The sequence below is a fragment of the Eleutherodactylus coqui genome, chromosome 6 (genome assembly GCF_035609145.1).
Source record: "Eleutherodactylus coqui strain aEleCoq1 chromosome 6, aEleCoq1.hap1, whole genome shotgun sequence".
Lineage (NCBI taxonomy): Eukaryota > Metazoa > Chordata > Amphibia > Anura > Eleutherodactylidae > Eleutherodactylus > Eleutherodactylus coqui.
This window is the reverse complement of record NC_089842.1, coordinates 388,547-406,643: the sequence shown is the minus strand read 5'-3', so window position 1 is coordinate 406,643 and position 18,097 is coordinate 388,547. Positions and strand designations below refer to the sequence as shown.

The following is an 18,097-nucleotide window of genomic DNA, read 5'->3' as shown; positions in this document are numbered from 1 at the left end:
CAAACAAGTGTGACCCGGCAAAAAGGTTTTTGAGGATTCTGAAACTGGCGTCTTGTGTCTCCTCTGTCTCCCATCCCCTGAGGTGTTGCAGCTGGGAGGCCACGAAGTATGAGAACGGGTTGGGCAGGGCTAGTCCACCCTTTTCCTTTGGATTGTATAGCAATTCCAGTTTGATCCTAGGTGTCTTCCCTCCCCATATGAGTTCTCTAAATAATCCCTTGGCCTTGTGAAAGAATTTTTGTGTTATCCAGTGCGGGGAGTTGTGTGTTAGATATAGCAGTTGTGGCATCCATATCATTTTTATAAGGTTCACCCTTCCTATAATTGTCATGGGTAGTTTGCGCCATACGTGAAGTTTTTGTTTCCATTTTTCCATGAGTGGTTCTAGGTTTATTTTCCCGTACTCACTAACCTTTCTTGTAATTTTAACTCCTAGATATTTAATTATTGGGGTACATTTCAGGGTTATTTCTCTGTTAACGATTTGTGTTTCGGGGGTGTCTATTGGTAATATTTCGGATTTAGTCCAGTTGATGGTAAGTCCTGAGAAAGTTCTGAATTCTTTTATTACTTGCATCATAGTTCCAGGGACTTTTTCCCATCCCCTAAGAATAGTAGCATGTCATCTGCGTACAAGGCGATTTTTTCTTCCATATTTTCTCTTCGGAATCCCACTATTCCCTGATGTGTTTGGATTTTACACGCTAGAGGCTCTATTGCTAGTGCAAACAGGAGTGGCGATAGTGGGCACCCCTGCCTTGTCCCTCTGTATAATGGGAATGCCTCTGAGGACCCCCCATTAATGGACACATCCGCCTCCACTCTAGCATACAGAAGTTTTACCCGTCTCACAAATATTGGGCCACATCCCATTTTTTCTAATACCTTCCACAAGTATTGCCACTCGACGCTATCAAACGCCTTGGCTGCGTCTAATGAGCATATGATTCCGTATCCGGTATTGTCTACGGGTATTTGTAGGTTTAGGAATACCCTACGGATATTTGTTGCCGTTGACCTTGCTGGTATAAACCCACTCTGGTCCGGGTGTACCAGTGTGGGTGCCACTCTTGACAACCGATTGGCTAGAACTTTAGCTATTATTTTAACGTCTGCATTTAGTAACAATATTGGCCTATACGAGTCCATCAACAGGGGTTCCTTTTCTGGTTTTAATAGAATTATTATTTTTGCTTTTCTCATTGTCCGTGGTAGTTCCCCTTTCTGTTCCGCCTCCGCCATTGTCTCTAGAAGTTGTGGTAATAGAATTTTATAAACAATATGCAGATATTCTATCGGGAAACCGTCTTCCCCTGGGGCCTTGTTGTTTTGCATATCTTTTACTGCCTCCTGTATCTCCTCCAGATCTATTGGTGCATCTAGGAATTCTCTCTGTTCCTCTGTCAGTCTATGTGTTGCTATATCCACCAGGTATTCCTCAATTTGTTCTGTCGATTTGTCCAGTCTCGAGGAGTACAGGGAGGAGTAGAATTCCCACGCGGTCTCTCTTATGGATGTTGCGTCCCTGACGATCTCGCCTTGTGTGTCTTTTAGTTCGGTGATATACGTGGGGCTAGTTTGTGCTCCGGCTATGACTGCCAGCATGTGTCCTGTTCTTTCTCCCTCTTCATAATATGCCTGTTTCCGGAACCCATTTTTGGTGGCTGCCTTGTCTAATGTGTATTTGTTAAGGGCCTCTTGGGCTTTTTTCCATAGATTAAGTGTTGTTATAGTGTTCTCTTTTATATAATTTTCTTCTGTTTCTTTCAGTTTTTCCTGTAGTTTTTGCCTGCGTCATTTGTTGTATGTATGCCCCCCTCATATATGCCTTCATGGCCTCCCAGCAGACTGTCATGCTTGTGGTATCTTTGTTTAGATCAAAATATTCCCCTAGTGTTGTCTTCACGTTTTCCTTATTTAATATGTTTAGCCAGTGCGGGTTCAAGTTCCATCTCTTTTGGGGATGACTACCGGTGTTACTGTGCTGTAGGTCTAGTCGTAGTATGGAATGGTCAGATATGATTCTTGGTAGATATTCTATTGAGGTTATATCCCTATATATCTGAACATTCCCCACTGCTAGGTCTATTCTAGATTAGGATTGATGTGTGGTCGAGTAGCAGGAGTATTGTTTATTTGTGGGGTATCGTGTTCTCCATATATCTATCAATGATATTTAGTTTAGTAATTTACCTAATGATGTCGGATTCCTTTCCTCGTTTACATTTCCTGTCCGTATTCTGTCCTGTGTAGGGTTAATGACCGCATTAAAATCACCTATTATGAGTACTGGAATGTCCGGCTTATCTGTTATAAATCCTATTACTTGCCGCATTGCCGTATTATTATATGGTGGCGGGATGTATACTGAGGCTATAATGCATGTGTAATTGTAGATTCTACAATGTAGGTATATGAAACGGCCTTCTGAATCAATTTTTCGTGAAAGGCATTTAAACGGTATATTCCTGTGTACCACTATGCTGACCCCCCTGGAGTACCTCGTATGTGTGGAGTGGAAGCTCTGTCCCATCCCCCCTACTTTAAATGTGTCTGTAGTTTCTTTTGATAGATGTGTCTCCTGCATACATATGATGGCCGGGCCTTGCTCCTTGATGACTTGTAGAATTGCTGATCGTTTTGTCTGGTCACTCATACCTCTCACATTCCATGAGACGATCCTGACCTTTCTACTCATTTTCCCTATTCTTTACCTTCCACAGGGTTGCTGTTTTCTGAGCATTACCGCCCCTTTTTATTTTTGTGAGCGAGTCGCACTGGGAGGATCCGGGTCTCTGTATTAACATCGCTCCTTGTGTATGTGTGTACAATACTGCCCGTTCTCACCAATGGGCCACTCCAGCGAGGTTGTGTCCTAGCCCCCCGCATCCACCAATATATACATTTACCCTCCTTTTCTTTACACTTCTCATTTGTACATTGACATTTCTTCCCCTTATCCCTCCCTGAACCATTTTTCTATCGTATAACCTTATCCCTTCTATCTGTAAATTGTCTAACATTTCCCCAATACACGAGAGAGACCAAACAACAAACACCCCCAACATGTAACTCACTGATCCGTTGTCTTCCCATCGGATCGGGGTACCAGTCCTCCATTCTCCTGCGCGATGCCTCCTGTCGTCTCAGGAGCTCCTTTCAGAAGTTTTGGGTTCCCTTTGGATAAGCGTTTCTTTGGGTGTTGCCTCTTCATGGTGATTTACGCGGCGATCTTCCCCTCCGAATTTGTTCTTCATTGTGATCTATCCAGTCGCTGACTTCTTTTGGGTTTTCAAAGAAGTGTGTTGCACCCAGCGCCGCTACTCTCAATTTGGCGGGGTATAGCATTCCATAGGGCACTTGCAGGTTACGTAATCGCCTTTTTATTTCTATAAATGTTGCGCGCTTCTTTTGTATTTCCGTAGAAAAATCTGGAAAAAAGGAGACTTTCGCGCCATTAAATAGGCTTTCACCCTTTTCGCGGGCTTTTTGAAGTATGACGTCTCGGTCTCTGTAGTGCAGTATTTTGATGAGTATCGGCCTAGCAGGAGCCCCCGGGGGAGGGGTCGTGTAGGTACACGATGGGCTCTTTCAATTGCAAACATCGTAATTAGGGTATTTCTTCCGAACAGCTCGGGCAGCCACGTTTCGAAGAATTCCTCAGGGTTTCTTCCTTCCGCCTTTTCTGGGAGGCCCACAATTCGCACATTGTTTCTTCTTGACCTATTTTCTAGGTCATCTACTTTGTTCTGTAGATATTGTATATCTTGCAGGTTTTTTTCCACATCTCGTTGTATTGGCTGTATTGCGTCTTCTACGTCGCTTATACGTTGTTCGGTTTCTGTCAGACGCTCTGATATTTTTCGCACATCTTGCCGTAGCAGGTTTACATTACTTTGCATCGCACCCATTTGCATGTTGAGATTACTCAGCGACGCATTGCATTTAGTGATTTCACCGAAGATTGCTTTCAGCGTGGGTTCTCTGGCATTCCTTACGTCTTTTTGTCTTCGGTTTTTTGTGGCAGCGTCATCTGTATTTTGGGAAGCATCCCATGTACAGTTATCTGGTGTGCTTGCGTAATTTGCACTATGCATGCAGTTGTCTGGGTTACTTGCGCTATTTATGCTTTCTCGCACACGGTGGTCAGCTGTATTGGCGTTATCTGTGCCATCTTTTTTGCGGTTAGGACTGCCTGTATTACTTACGGCTTCTTGCCTGTTATCAGAGCCTTGCAGTGTGTGAGCTGCTTTGCCTGTCTTTGTCTTGGCTGTGCTTGTTAGGGTTTGTTAATGTGCATGCCTTGTCTGTCCAGTCTTTGCTTCTCTCACTTTCTGTAGTTCCTGTATATGTGGCTTCTTCCTAACCTCCTGTTCCCGCCATTTGCGTGTTTCTTTGTGGGCTCCCCTGCTCCTCTGTGTCTCCCCTCCGCTGTTTAGGGCTTATGGTTTCCTCTTTTCTGCCCCCTTCCTCCCTGGCATACCTTGCTAGTTTACGTGCCGTATCTGTACTGCTTGTGCTGGGACGCGGTATGAGGGTTCTCGGCTCTCTCCCGCCGGCGCCATCTTGCTTTTGCCGGCCGCCGGCTTCTTCTCCCTTTCCTCTCTCCTTGTCGCGCACCATCTTCTCCACAGGTGCCTGTCTCGCCTCCGGTGCTCTCCGCTGTGCCCCCGCTCCTTGTATGTCGGCTTTTCGCTGGTTCTGGGTCCCGTTATCAGGATGTATTTGGCGATTCTTGCGGGAGCTGCTCTGGGTTGCGGCCGTCTACATCGCCGGTCAGGCTCCACCCCCGGGCTGCATCTTAATGGGGAGGGTGCAGCTTTGCTGGGGGAGAAGATGGCTAGACGGCTGGAGGAGTGTTTAAACTAGGGACGGGGGGGGGGAGGGCAAAAAGAGAAATAGGGGGGTAGTCAGTGTAGCTAGCGCCCTGGGTCTAAGCTGTGGGAATGGGGGTCGAGCAGGGGATTGGGTTAGTACAGTTAGAACTGACAGATCAGCCAATAATACCATTAGCAACAAAACGAATTTAAAGAACAAAAAAAACTGTATAAATTGTATGACCACGAATGCAAGAAGTCTGATCGGTAAAGTGGGTGAGCTTGAAGCGAGAATGACTGATGAAAACTATGATATAGTTGGAATAACGGAAACATGGCTTGATGATAAGTGCGATTGGGCGGCGAATTTACAGGGTTACAATCTCTTCAGAAAAGACCGTGGGAACCAGAAAGGGGGAGGGGTATGTCTATACGTTAAATCGTACTTAAAGCCGAGGCTACGGGAAGATATAGGAGTAGGAGATGAACAGGTGAAATCTCTGTGGGTAGAAATAAAGGGAAAAAAATATAACAAAATCCGGATAGGGGTTTTCTATAGGCCACCAAAAGCAACAGAAGGAACGGAAACCTTACTACTAAGGTAGATAGAAGAGGTGTCAAACCGCAACAAAGTAATTATCATGGGAGACATTAATTATCCGGATATAACATGGGAGAACGAAACCTGCAAATCTCACAGGGGTGATAAGTTCTGGAGAACAATTAAAGATAACTACCGTACCCAACTTGTGCAGGAGCCAACTAGAGGGAGGGCCACTCTGGACTTAGTACTAATTAACAGACCGGACAGAATCACGGGGGTGCAGGTAGAGGGACACTTGGGAAATAGTGACCACAATATAATCAACTTCCAGCTGTCATTCAATAAGAAGCCTTATCAGGGAGCGACAAATAAACTAAACTTTAGTAAAGCAAAATTTGATCAGCTTAGAACTACTATTGGTAACATTAATTGGGACAACGTCCTTAAAAAATATCAGTACAGAGGACAAATGGGAAAAGTTTAAAAAGATCCTAATCACCTCATGTGAGCAGTTCATTCCCTTTAAAAATAAAAGAACTTCAAGTAAAAGGAAACCAATGTGCCTCGACAAGACGGTAAGAGGAGCAATAAACGAAAAAAAGAAAGCGTTCAAACTACTAAAGCAAGAAGGCAGCGAAGAAGCGCTAAAATCGTACAGGGAAAAAAACAAAATATGCAAAGATAAGATCAAAATTGCTAAGGAGGAGGCAGAAAGACTGATGGCCAAAGAGAGCAAAAACAACCCGGAACTAGTCTTCAACTATATTAACAGCAAAAGGATTTGAACCGAGAGAGCTGGCCCTTTAAGAAATAATGCAGGAGAAATCATTGAAGATGATGGAGGGGAAGGCAAATCTATTAAATAGTTTATTTTCAAGCGTATTCACAAACGAAAAGGAAATGCTACACGAGATGCAGGGAAATAAAATGAACCCCACACAAAAGGATAGAATTTCTTACCGAAAATTCCTTTTTTCCGAGTCATCATGACGGCAGTACATGGAGGTTGCCCTCTGACCTTGTAGGGACAGGAAGCAAGAGACTTGAAAAGGCTCCTCCTCCCTTCCATTTCCATTTCGGCTTATCAGGAAACTTTTATTCACTCAAGAAAAAACATCGTTAGTTCACGTTAAACACATATAGAGGGGTGAGCTACCCGAACATTAACGGAAATATTATGCCATAACACCGCAGGTAAAATTTTTTTTTTTTTCTATAGGGAGGGAAATAACGCGCCGTCATGATGACTTGGAAAAAAGGAATTTTCGGTAAGAAATTCTATCCTTTTTCCCGGTGTCATCATGACGGCAGTACATGGAGCCATACCAAATTACTTTTCTAGGGGGGGGACTATCGCCTGTAAAACTTTTCTACTGAACGATAAGTCTGAGGAAAGATCGGTATTTAGTCTGTAGTGTTTTATGAACGTGTGCGGGCTAGACCACGTGGCCACCCTGCATATCTGGTCTGGTGAAGCCATGGCCCTTTCTGCCCAAGAGCACGATACGGCTCTCGTCGAATGAGCCCTCAGTCCTTCCAGAGCCACCTTGTTACTGGAGGAGTAGGCTTGCTGGATCGCTGTTTTTATCCAGCGGCTAATGGACCTCTTAGAAGCCACCCTTCCTCTGCCCGACCCCTGAAATTGAATAAAGAGATTGTCAGCTTTTATAAAGGGAGACATACGTTCTAAATAATACAAAATGGCTCTTTTCACGTCCAGGCAGTGGTATTCTTTCTCTTTGTCGTTTCGGGGGTCCTGACAAAAGGAGGGAAGGATAACCTCCTGCTGTCTATGGAATTTTGAGGCCACTTTGGGTAGAAAAAAGGGGTCCATTTTTAATACGATCCTATCGTCCAGAACTAGTAGATACGGTGTTCTGCACGAAAAGGCCTGGATTTCGTTAACCCGCCTTGCCGTCGTAACTGCACTAAGAGTATGGTTTTAAGGGTAAATGTTTTAATCGACAATTGTTCTATGGGTTCGAAGGGGGGCCTACAGAGGCTTTTAAACACTAGGTTTAAGTCCAATGGGGGCACTGAGCTATGGACTACTGGCCTTATCCTCTCCGCCGCCTTCATGAACCTGCGGATTAACTTGTGCTCGGCTAATGGCTCATCCAGAAAGCACGAGAGGGCTAAGATCTGGACTTTAAGGGTCCCTGGGCTTAGATTTTTGTCCAGGCCTTCCTGGAGGAAGTCCAAAATCTCCTTCACTGAGGTGTCGAAGTCGGAAACTTCTGACTTCCTCCAGGAAGTAAACTTCTTGCATATCTTATAATAAATAGCGGTGGTTACCGGCTTGCGGCTCTGACACAGAGTTGATACTACCCTGGCAGACAGACCTTGCCTTAGCAACATCTGTTCCTCTATGTCCAGGCTGTTAGTTTCAGCTTCTCCACGTTGGGACACAGAACTGGGCCCTGCGACAGAAGATCTTCTCTGGCTGAGAGCCATATTGGGTCCATAATAGCCAGATTTAGGAGAAGGGGAAACTATGCGCGCTTTTCCCAGTACGGGACGACTAGTATGACAGTCATGTGACTCCTGCAGGACCCTTGAGATAAGGGGATTGGGAGGGAAGACGTAGGCCAGACCCATGTCCCAGGTTTGAGAGAAAGCGTCCATCCCCTCGGCTTTGTCTCTTGGATCGAGGGAGAAGTATTTCGGGCATTTTGCGCCTGACCCGCTCACAAACAGGTCTACTTGTGGCATGCCACAGATGTCCACGATGCATCGGAACTCTTCTTGATTCAGAGACCACTCTCCTGGGTCCAGGTTTCTTCGGCTGAGGTAGTCTGCCGTCACGTTCGGGGATCCTCTGAGGTGGACTGCTGTTAGGGACCGCAACATGACTTCGGCCCACCGGAAGATTCGGGCTGTCAGTTTCAGGAGATGGAAGTTCCTGGTACCTCCCTGATGACGAACAAGGGAGACCGCAGTCATGTTATCTGAGAAGACTTTAACATGTTTGTCTCTTAGGGTGTCTTGTGACCTGCGCAGCACTTCCCAGATGGCCATAAGCTCCCTGAAGTTTGAGGTCTGGCTTCTAGTTTCTGGGCCCCATTTCCCTTGTAACAGACGTTGTCCTACCTGTGCTCCCCAACCAAGTTGGCTAGCATCCGTGACTACGCTAACAAAGGGTTCGGGAACCCACTGGGATTCTGCGTTTAGATTGCGCGCCGACAGCCATCAGCGAAGAGATGGGGCGACTGTTGATGACAGGGGCATCTTGGCGTCTAATGAGGTCACCGCTCCATCCAATTGCCAGGACAGCCCTTTGCAATGTTCTGGAATGCGCCTGGGCCCATGGTATAATCTGAATACACGATGTCATAAGGCCCAACAGTCTTATTCCTTCTCTGACCGATATCTTTTTCTTCCCCGTGTATTTATGGACTGTCTGTCCTAAACTCTCCTTCCTGGGTGGCGGCAAAGATAGGGTCTAGGACTCAGAGTTTATCTGAACACCCAGGAATATCTTCCGAGTTTCCGGAAGAAGACTGGACTTCTGGAAGTTCACGATCCACCCCAGTCTCTGGAATAGGGTGACTGATCGAGCCGTATCTTCCTTCAGGGCTTTTGCCAAGGGACCTATAAGTAGAAAATCGTCCAGATAGGGAACGATATTGATGCCTGATGCATGAAGGTGCGCTACCATCTCGACCACGATCTTCGAGAAGACTCTTGGCGCGGTAGATATGCCAAATGGCAAGCACTGGAACTGGAAATGATACAGGCAGTTCCCGTTTCTACCGCGAATCGCAGATATTTATGATGTTCTGGAAGAATCGGGACACGATAGTACGCATTCTTCAAGTCAATTATGCACATGTAATCCCCCCTATTGACTAGGGTTACTGCTGATCTGATGGCCTCCATCTTAAACTTTTTATAGATGATATGTTTGTTTGAGCCTTTCAGGTTAAAGATCATCCGGTGCGACCTATTCGGTTATTTTTATAAGAAAGAGGGGAGAGTAGTACCCCAATCCCTGCTCTACCACGGGGACCTCCACTATAGCCCCCATGTGTAGCAGGTTAGTGATCTCATTTCTAAAAACTTTTTTGAGGACCGGGGATTGCGTGGGAGTAACCGCGAATCTATTGGGAGGCCAGACCAAAAACTCTATTCTGTACCCCTGGCACACTAACTGGAGAGCCCACAGGTTTTCTGTAACGCCCTGCCATTCTTGACTAAACCTCAGCAATCTACCCCCTACCTGGGAATCTTCTACTGGGGTAGCAATTTCCCCCGTCTTACCCCTGCCACCTTTGGGGTAAGACCAGCGGCCCGTCTTCCCTTTTCCCCGATAAGGTCTGAATGTAGGCTGTCGCTTGAATGATAGCAAGGTCCTCCCCTGGTCTGGAAAACCTTGGGTCTTGTCTGCTGCTTTTTTCAGGATTTCATCCAGATCCGCCCCGAAGATATATTGACCGTAAAAGGGGATGTTGCACAGTTTATTTTTAGACATAGCGTCCACCTTCCTGGTTTTCAGCCAGATCGCCCGCCTAACCATATTAGACAGTGCTGCATTTCTGGCTGCTAGTCTCATTGTCTCGGAGGCATCCGCCAGAAAGGCTGTCGCTAGCCTTAGCAGGGATATACATTCTTGGATCTCCTCTCTGTACACTCTCTGCTTGACTTGGTCGTTCATATTGCACCATTTTTGGTTTAGTGGAACACTCACGGTTTGCAGGGCCTCCACGTCAGTCTCTCTGCTGGTCACGCTGGAAGTAACGGTAAAGCAAAAACAGACCTGAGTCCTGAAGTGCAGGCTTCTGTGAAGCTGCCGTTGTAGTGGAGGCTTGCCAGGGGTTTTTCAAATGTCCCGGGCTCTACGTCTGGGTTCTGCTGGCGTGTGACGTCATCACGTCATGACGTGTCAAAAGCACCGACCCCTGCATCGCGCGCTGGATCCTGCCGCCGGTGGGAGAGGGGTCCTAGGAGCCTCTAGCCCACCGCTCTCCCTGGCGCTGCGGTGATGAAGCGGGGGGAGGCAAAACCTGTGGCGCGCCGTGCCCCTGGACCGTGGAAGAAGAAAAGGTTAGAGGGGAGGCGAATCCTGTGGTCCGCGCTTCCCCTCCCCCCGTTGATCTTTCGGCTCCATGGAGGGAGCCCTCCTGCTTGTCCCTGTAGGGGCAGGAAGCACTGAGGAATGGAAGGGGGAGGAGCCTTTTCAAGTCTCTTGCTTCCTGTCCCTACAACGTCAGAGGGCAACCTCTATGTACTGCCGTCATGATGACGCCAGGGGAAAATATCTCATACCTAACACAGGAGGAGGTGCGGAACCAGTTAAAGAAGATTAAAATCGATAAATCGCCAGGGCCAGATGGAATACACCCAAGGGTTCGAAAGGAACTAAGTGATGAGATAGCTAGGCCGCTATATCTAATATTTGTGGATACTATCAAGACCGGGGTTGTACCATTGGATTGGCGCATTGCCAACGTGGCTCCAATTTACAAAAAGGGGACCAAAAGTGAGCCTGGTAACTACAGGCCAGTAAGTCTCACTTCAGTAACTGGAAAAATATTGGAGGGGTTTCTGAGAGACGCCATCCTAGAATACCTCAAGGAAAACAACAGTATAACTCCTCACCAGCACGGGTTCATGAGGGGTCGATCATCTCAGACCAATCTGATCAGCTTCTACCATGAAGTAAGCTCTAGGCTGGACCTGGGAGAGTCTATTGATCTCGTATATCTGGACTTCTCTAAAGCATTTGACACCGTGCCGCATAATAGGCTGATATATAAAATGAGAAGCTCTGATTGGGTGAAAACGTGTGTATATGGGTAAGGAACTGGCTCAGAGATAGAAAGCAGAGGGGGGTAATAAATGGTTCATACTCTGATTGGGCCCCCGTTGCTAGTGGGGGCCACAGGGTTCAGTATTGGGCCCCATTCTGTACAATATATTTATCAACGACATGATAGAGGGGCTGCACAGTAAAATATCAATATTTGCAGATGACACAAAATTATACAATACAATGCAACGGAGGACAATGTGCGGCTACAAACGGACCGAGATAAGCCGGGGGCTTGGGCAGAAAAATGTAAGGTTCTGCACATGGGCAGGAGAAACGGGTGTCACCAATATACACTAAATGGGGTACTGCTAGGGAAAAGACCTGGGGTTACTAGCGGCCTGTAGATTAAACTGGAGCAACCAATGCCAGTCAGCTGCTGCAAAAGCTAATAAAGTCTTGGGGTGCATTAAAAGAGGTATAGGGGCGAGGGGCGAGAACATTATCCCCCACAATATAAGGCACTTGTCAGGCCCCACATGGAATACTGCGTACAGTTCTGGTCACCGGGGCTCAGGAAAGATGTTACAGTGCTGGAGGGGTTCAAAGAAGGGCAACTAAACTAATACATGGAATGAAGGGATTGGAATAAGCAGAGAGGCACCAAAACTACGATTATTCACCCCGGAAAAAAGACGGCTAAGGGGCGACCAAATAACTCTTTATAAATCCATGAGGGGACGATACAAGGATCTCTGCCATGATCTGTTTACACCCAGGACTGCGACGGTAACAAGAGGGCATCCGCTACGTCTAGAGGAAAGCAGGTTTCATCACCAACACAGAAAGGGGGTTCTTTACTGTAAGAGCAGTGAGACTGTGGAACTCTCTGCCTGAGGATGTGGTGATGGCAGGATCCATAGAGGAGATTAAGAGGGACTAGATGTCTTTCTGCAGCGGAAGGCTATTACAGCATATAAATCTAAGGTTAACTGTTAATCCGTGTATACAGGCAGGTAGGAACTATTAGGGGTTGATCCAGGGATTAGTCTGATTGCCATTAGGGAGTCGGGAAGGAATTTTCCCCCAAGAGGGCTAATTGGCTCCTGCCTCTTGGGGTTTTTTGCCTTCCTCTGGATCAACAACATAGGAGGATAAACAGGCTGGACTAGATGGACATTGTCTTCATTCGGCCTTACATACTATGTTACTATGTTCTCCCCCTTTCTCAGACTTAAAGGGGTTGTCTTGCGGCAGCAAGTGGGGTTATACACTTCTGTATGGCCATATTAATGCACTTTGTAATGTACATCGTGCATTAAATATGAGCCATACAGAAGTTATTCACTTACCTGCTCCGTTGCTGGCGTCCCCGTCGCCATGGATCCCTTTATTCTGATGTCTTCTTGCTTTTTTAGACGCGCTTGCGCTGTGCGGTCTTCTTCCTGGTGAATGGGGCCGCTCGTGCCGGAGAGCTGGTCCTCGTAGCTCCGCCCCGTCACGTGTGCCGATTCCAGCCAATCAGGAGGCTGGAATCGGCAATGGACCGCACAGAGCCCACGGTGCACCATGGGAGAAGACCCGCGGTGCATCGTGGGTGAAGATCCCGGCGGCCATCTTGGTGAAGGAAGAAGGAGGACGTCGCAGAGCGGGGATTCGGGTAAGTAATAAATTATTATTTTTTTTTTAACACATCCTTTGGGGTTGTCCTGCGCCGAACGGGGGGCCTATGGAAAAAAAAACAAAACCCGTTTCGGCGCGAGACAACCCCTTTAACCTTTCAAAAACTGACCTCCTCGTCTTTCCGACCTCAACCAGCCGACCTCCCCCCAACATCTCCATATGAGTATCCGGTACCACCATAACCTCCACACAGCACGCCCACTGCCTTGGGGGTCACAGTGGCCCTCGAACTCTCCTTTACCCCCCACATCCAATCTCTGGCCGAACATGCCACATGCACCTCAGGAATATTGCTAACATTCGTCCATTGCTCACCATGGACAGGCTAAAGACACTCATTGTCGCCTCAAAACCAGAGATAGGAGCTGCAGGAAGATCATGTGCATATTCCCTGTGCATTCTGGGAAGAGCAAAGAATCATTGTAAGCGGGAAGATTGCTGGGATTAGCCGGGTCTAGCTACCCAGAGAACATTGCCAGACCAGAGATTGGAGCTGCAGGAAGATAATTTGCATATTCCCTGTGCATCCTGTACATTTTGTGAAATTGTACACTTAGTAGTATTTTACAGGTTATATATCTTCACTACAATTCTTGACTTTTAGAAGTTTGGAAGTGACAACTGACAACATGGAAAAGGAAAGGAGCCATATGGTGAGCTGCAGCGTATGCTATATGTTTACAGACCGACCAGAGGAAAAGCCAAACTTCACCGGCCCGAAATGCAAGCTTGCGTCTCTACTGGAGGAAAAGGTGCATAGTCTTCAGGAGAGAATAGCTACATTGTAACTCTTTAAGGAAGGCGAGGATTTCCTTGACAGAGCAGAAGAAAGTCTCCAGATTGTAGAAGGAAAAGAAATGTCCAGCGTACCTGCAGAAGCCGAGAAATGGAAGCATGTGACCCCAAGAAGCAGGAGGATCAGGAGTCAGTTAGCACCCATACTGATCAGAAACCAGTACCAGGTTCTCACACAGGGAGGGGCTGTTACTGGTTCCTGAGCAGAAGAAGAAAGAGGTATAGCAAGAAATGACTCTACCCACAAAGACCAGAGGAGAGGAGAAAGAGGTACGGCAAGAAATGACTCTACCCACAAAGAGCAGAAGAGAAAGAGGTACAGCAAGAAATGACTCTACCCACAAAGAGCAGAGGAGAGAAGAAAGAGGTACAGCAAGAAATGACTCTACCCACAAAGAGCAGAGGAGAGAAGAAAGAGGTACAGCAAGAAATGACTCTACCCACAAAGAACAGAGGGGAGGAGAAAGAGGTGCAGCAAGAAATGACTCTACCCACAAAGAACAGAGGAGAAAGAGGTATAACAAGAAATGACTCTACCCACAAAGAACAGAGGAGAAAGAGGTACGGCAAGAAATGACTCTACCCACAAAGAACAGAGGAGAGGAGAAAGAGGTACAGCAAGAAATGACTCTACCCACAAAGAGCAGAGGAGAAAGAGGTACAGCAAGAAATGACTCTACCCACAAAGAACAGAGGAGAAAGAGGTACAGCAAGAAATGACTCTATCCACAAAGAGCAGAGGAGAAAGAGGTACAGCAAGAAATGACTCTACCCACAAAGAGCAGAAGAGAAAGAGATACAACAAGAAATGACTCTACCCACAAAGAACAGAGCAGAGGAGAAAAAGGTACAGCAAGAAATGACTCTACCCACAAAGAGGAGAGGAGAGAGAGATACAGCAAGAAATGACTGTACCCACAAAGAACAGAGGAGAGGAGAAAGAGGTACGGCAAGAAATGACTCTACCCACAAAGAGCAGAAGAGAAAGAGATACAGCAAGAAATGACTCTACCCACAAAGAACAGAGCAGAGGAGAAAGAGGTACAGCAAGAAATGACTATATCCACAAAGAGCAGAGGAGAAAGAGGTACAGCAAGAAATGACTCTACCCACAAAGAACAGAGGAGAAAGAGGTGCAGCAAGAAATGACTCTACCCACAAAGAGCAGAGGAGAAAGAGGTACAGCAAGAAATGACTCTACCCACAAAGAGCAGATGAGAAGAGAAAGAGGTACAACAAAAATGACTCTACCCACAAAGAACAGAGGAGAAAGAGGTAGAGCAAGAAATGACTCTACCCACAAAGAGCAGAGGAGAAAGAGGAACAGCGAGAAATGACTCTACCCACAAAGAGCAGAGCAGAGGAGAAAGATGTGCAGCAAGAAATGACTCTACCTACAAAGAGGAGAGGAGAGAGAGGTATGGCAAGAAATGGCTCTACCCACAAAGAGGAGAGGAGAGAGAGGTATGGCAAGAAATGGCTCTACCCACAAAGAGGAGAGGAGAGAGAGGTATGGCAAGAAATGGCTCTACCCACAAAGAGCAGAGGAGAAAGAGGTACAGCAAGAAATGACTCTACCCACAGAGAACAGAGGAGAAAGAGGTACAGCAAGAAATGACTCTACCCACAGAGAACAGAGGAGAAAGAGGTACAGCAAGAAATGTCTCTACCCACAAAGAGCAGAGGAGAAAGAGGTACGGCAAGAAATTGCTCTACCCACAAAGAGCAGAGGAGAAAGAGGTACAGCAAGAAATGACTCTACCCACAAAGAGCAGAGGAGAAAGAGGTACAGCAAGAAATGACTCTACCCACAAAGAGCAGAGGAGAGGAGAAAGAGGTACAGCAAGAAATGTCTCTACCTACAAAGAGCAGATGAGAAGAGAAAGAGGTACAACAAAAATGACTCTACCCACAAAGAACAGAGGAGAAAGAGGTCCAGCAAGAAATGACTCTACCCACAAAGAGCAGAGGAGAAAGAGGTACAGCAAGAAATGACTCTACCCACAAAGAGCAGAGCAGAGGAGAAAGCGGTCCAGCAAGAAATGACTCTACCCACAAAGAACAGAGGAGAAAGAGGTACAGCAAGAAATGACTCTACCCACAAAGACCAGAGGAGAGGAGAAAGAGGTACAGCAAGAAATGACTCTACCCACAAAGAGCAGAGGAGAAAGAGGTCCAGCAAGAAATGGCTCTACCCACAAAGAGCAGAGGAGAAAGAGGTACAGCAAGAAATGACTCTACCCACAAAGAGCAGAGGAGAAAGAGCAACAGCGAGAAATGACTCTACCCACAAAGAGCAGAGCAGAGGAGAAAGAGGTGCAGCAAGAAATGACTCTACCCACAAAGAGGAGAGGAGAGAGAGGTATGGCAAGAAATGGCTCTACCCACAAAGAGCAGAGGAGAAAGAGGTACAGCAAGAAATGACTCTACCCACAAAGAGGAGAGGAGAGAGAGGTATGGCAAGAAATGGCTCTACCCACAAAGAGCAGAGGAGAAAGAGGTACAGCAAGAAATTACTCTACCCACAGAGAACAGAGGAGAAAGAGGTACAGCGAGAAATGACTCTACCCACAAAGAGCAGAGCAGAGGAGAAAGAGGTGCAGCAAGAAATGACTCTACCCACAGAGAACAGAGGAGAAAGAGGTACAGCAAGAAATGACTCTACCCACAAAGAGCAGAGGAGAAAGAGCAACAGCGAGAAATGACTCTACCCACAAAGAGCAGAGCAGAGGAGAAAGAGGTGCAGCAAGAAATGACTCTACCCACAAAGAGGAGAGGAGAGAGAGGTATGGCAAGAAATGGCTCTACCCACAAAGAGCAGAGGAGAAAGAGGTACAGCAAGAAATGACTCTACCCACAAAGAGGAGAGGAGACAGAGGTATGGCAAGAAATGACTCTACCCACAAAGAGCAGAGGAGAGGAGAAAGAGGTACGGCAAGAAATTGTTCTACCCACAAAGGCGCTAAAAGGGGAGGAGGGTAGGAAGAATCCAATGGCTGGATGTTCTTAAGGACAGAAATATCCAAGAAGGTTGGGAAATATTGTGGAATGAGATTCTCAAAGCACAATTGTTACCAATCCCTAAAAGAAGGAAGAATGGGAAGCATTTAAAGAGACCAGGATGGATGAACACAGAACTTGTACACATGTTAAAGAGGAAGAAAAATATGTTCATCAAATGGAAAGAGGAGGGAAATATCTAAAGAAGAATATAATGGGGTCTGCAGAAACAGTAGGGTAATGTGTCAGAAAAGCTAAAGCTGATAATGAATTGAGGCTTGTAAGAGAGGCCAAAAGCAATAAAAAAGGATTTTGGGGGTCAAAAGCAAAAGAAAAGTCCAGAATGTATCAAGTGGGGGCCACAAGGCTCTGTCCTGGGCCCTGTGTTGGTCAACATTGTTATAAATGATCTGGAGGAGGAAATTGATGGGAAACTGATCAAATTTGCCGATGATGCAAAGCTAGGAGGGATAGCCAACACTAGCGAAGAGAGAGAGATGATTCAAAAAGATCTAGAAAAGCTTGCACAGTGGGCGGCGACTAACAGAATGGGATTTAACAAGGAGAAATGCAAAGTCCTACATCTGGGCAAGGAAAATGAAGAAAGCGCATACAGAATGGTAGAAATTGGGCTAAGCAGCAGCACATGTGAAAAAGACTTGGGTATACTAATAGATCATAGACTGAACATGAGTCAACAATGTGATGCAGCAGCCAAAAAGGCAAACACAATTCTGGGATGTATTAAGAGAAGTATAGAGTCTAGATCACGTGAGGTCATTATCCCCTCTACTCTTCCTTAGTCAGACCTCATCTGGAATACTGGGTCCAGTTCTGGGCACCCCACTTTAAAAAAGACACTGACAAACTGGAGCAAGTTCAGAGAAGAGCTACCAAGATGGTGAGCGGTCTGGAAATCATGTCCTATGAGGAACAGTTAAAGGATCTGGGAATGTTTAGCAGAAGAGAAGGCTGAGAGGAGACTTAATAGCTGTCTACAAATATCGGAAGGGCTGTCACAGTGCAGAGGGATCAGCCCTATTCTCATCTGTACAAGGAAAGACTAGAAGCAATGGGATGAAACTGAAAGGGAGGAGACACAGATTAGATATTAGACAGTGAGGGGGATCAATGAGTGGAACAGGTTGTCATGGGAGGTGGGGAGTTCTCCTTCAATGGAAGTGTTCAAACAAAGGCTGGACAGACATCTGTCTGGGGTGATTTAGTGAATCCTGCACTGAGCGGGGGATTGGACCTGATGACCCTGGAGGTCCCTTCCAACTCTACCATTCTATGACAGAGCAGAACTAATGTTCTACAAACACGCTTTCTTATTCGCTGGGAACATAGGTGCAACCCTTTGATCTAAAACTATAAAAGTTGCTGTATGATAAAATAAAGCTGCGATCATTCTGAGTGCAATGTGTTGATTTCCTAAGCAGCTGCTACCTATTTAGAACACATTTTACACGCTTCGCAGACTGATTGTCGCATTGTCTGACAGCGGTT

The 18,097-nt window shown here is 46.4% G+C and overlaps 1 protein-coding gene across 6 annotated transcripts in view; it reads right to left on the bottom strand.

Annotated features, from left to right (window-relative positions):
• The window catches only part of CEP164 (centrosomal protein 164), a 218,879-nt gene that overhangs the window by 67,004 nt on the left and 133,778 nt on the right, over window positions 1-18,097 (bottom strand). The window lies entirely within an intron of this gene.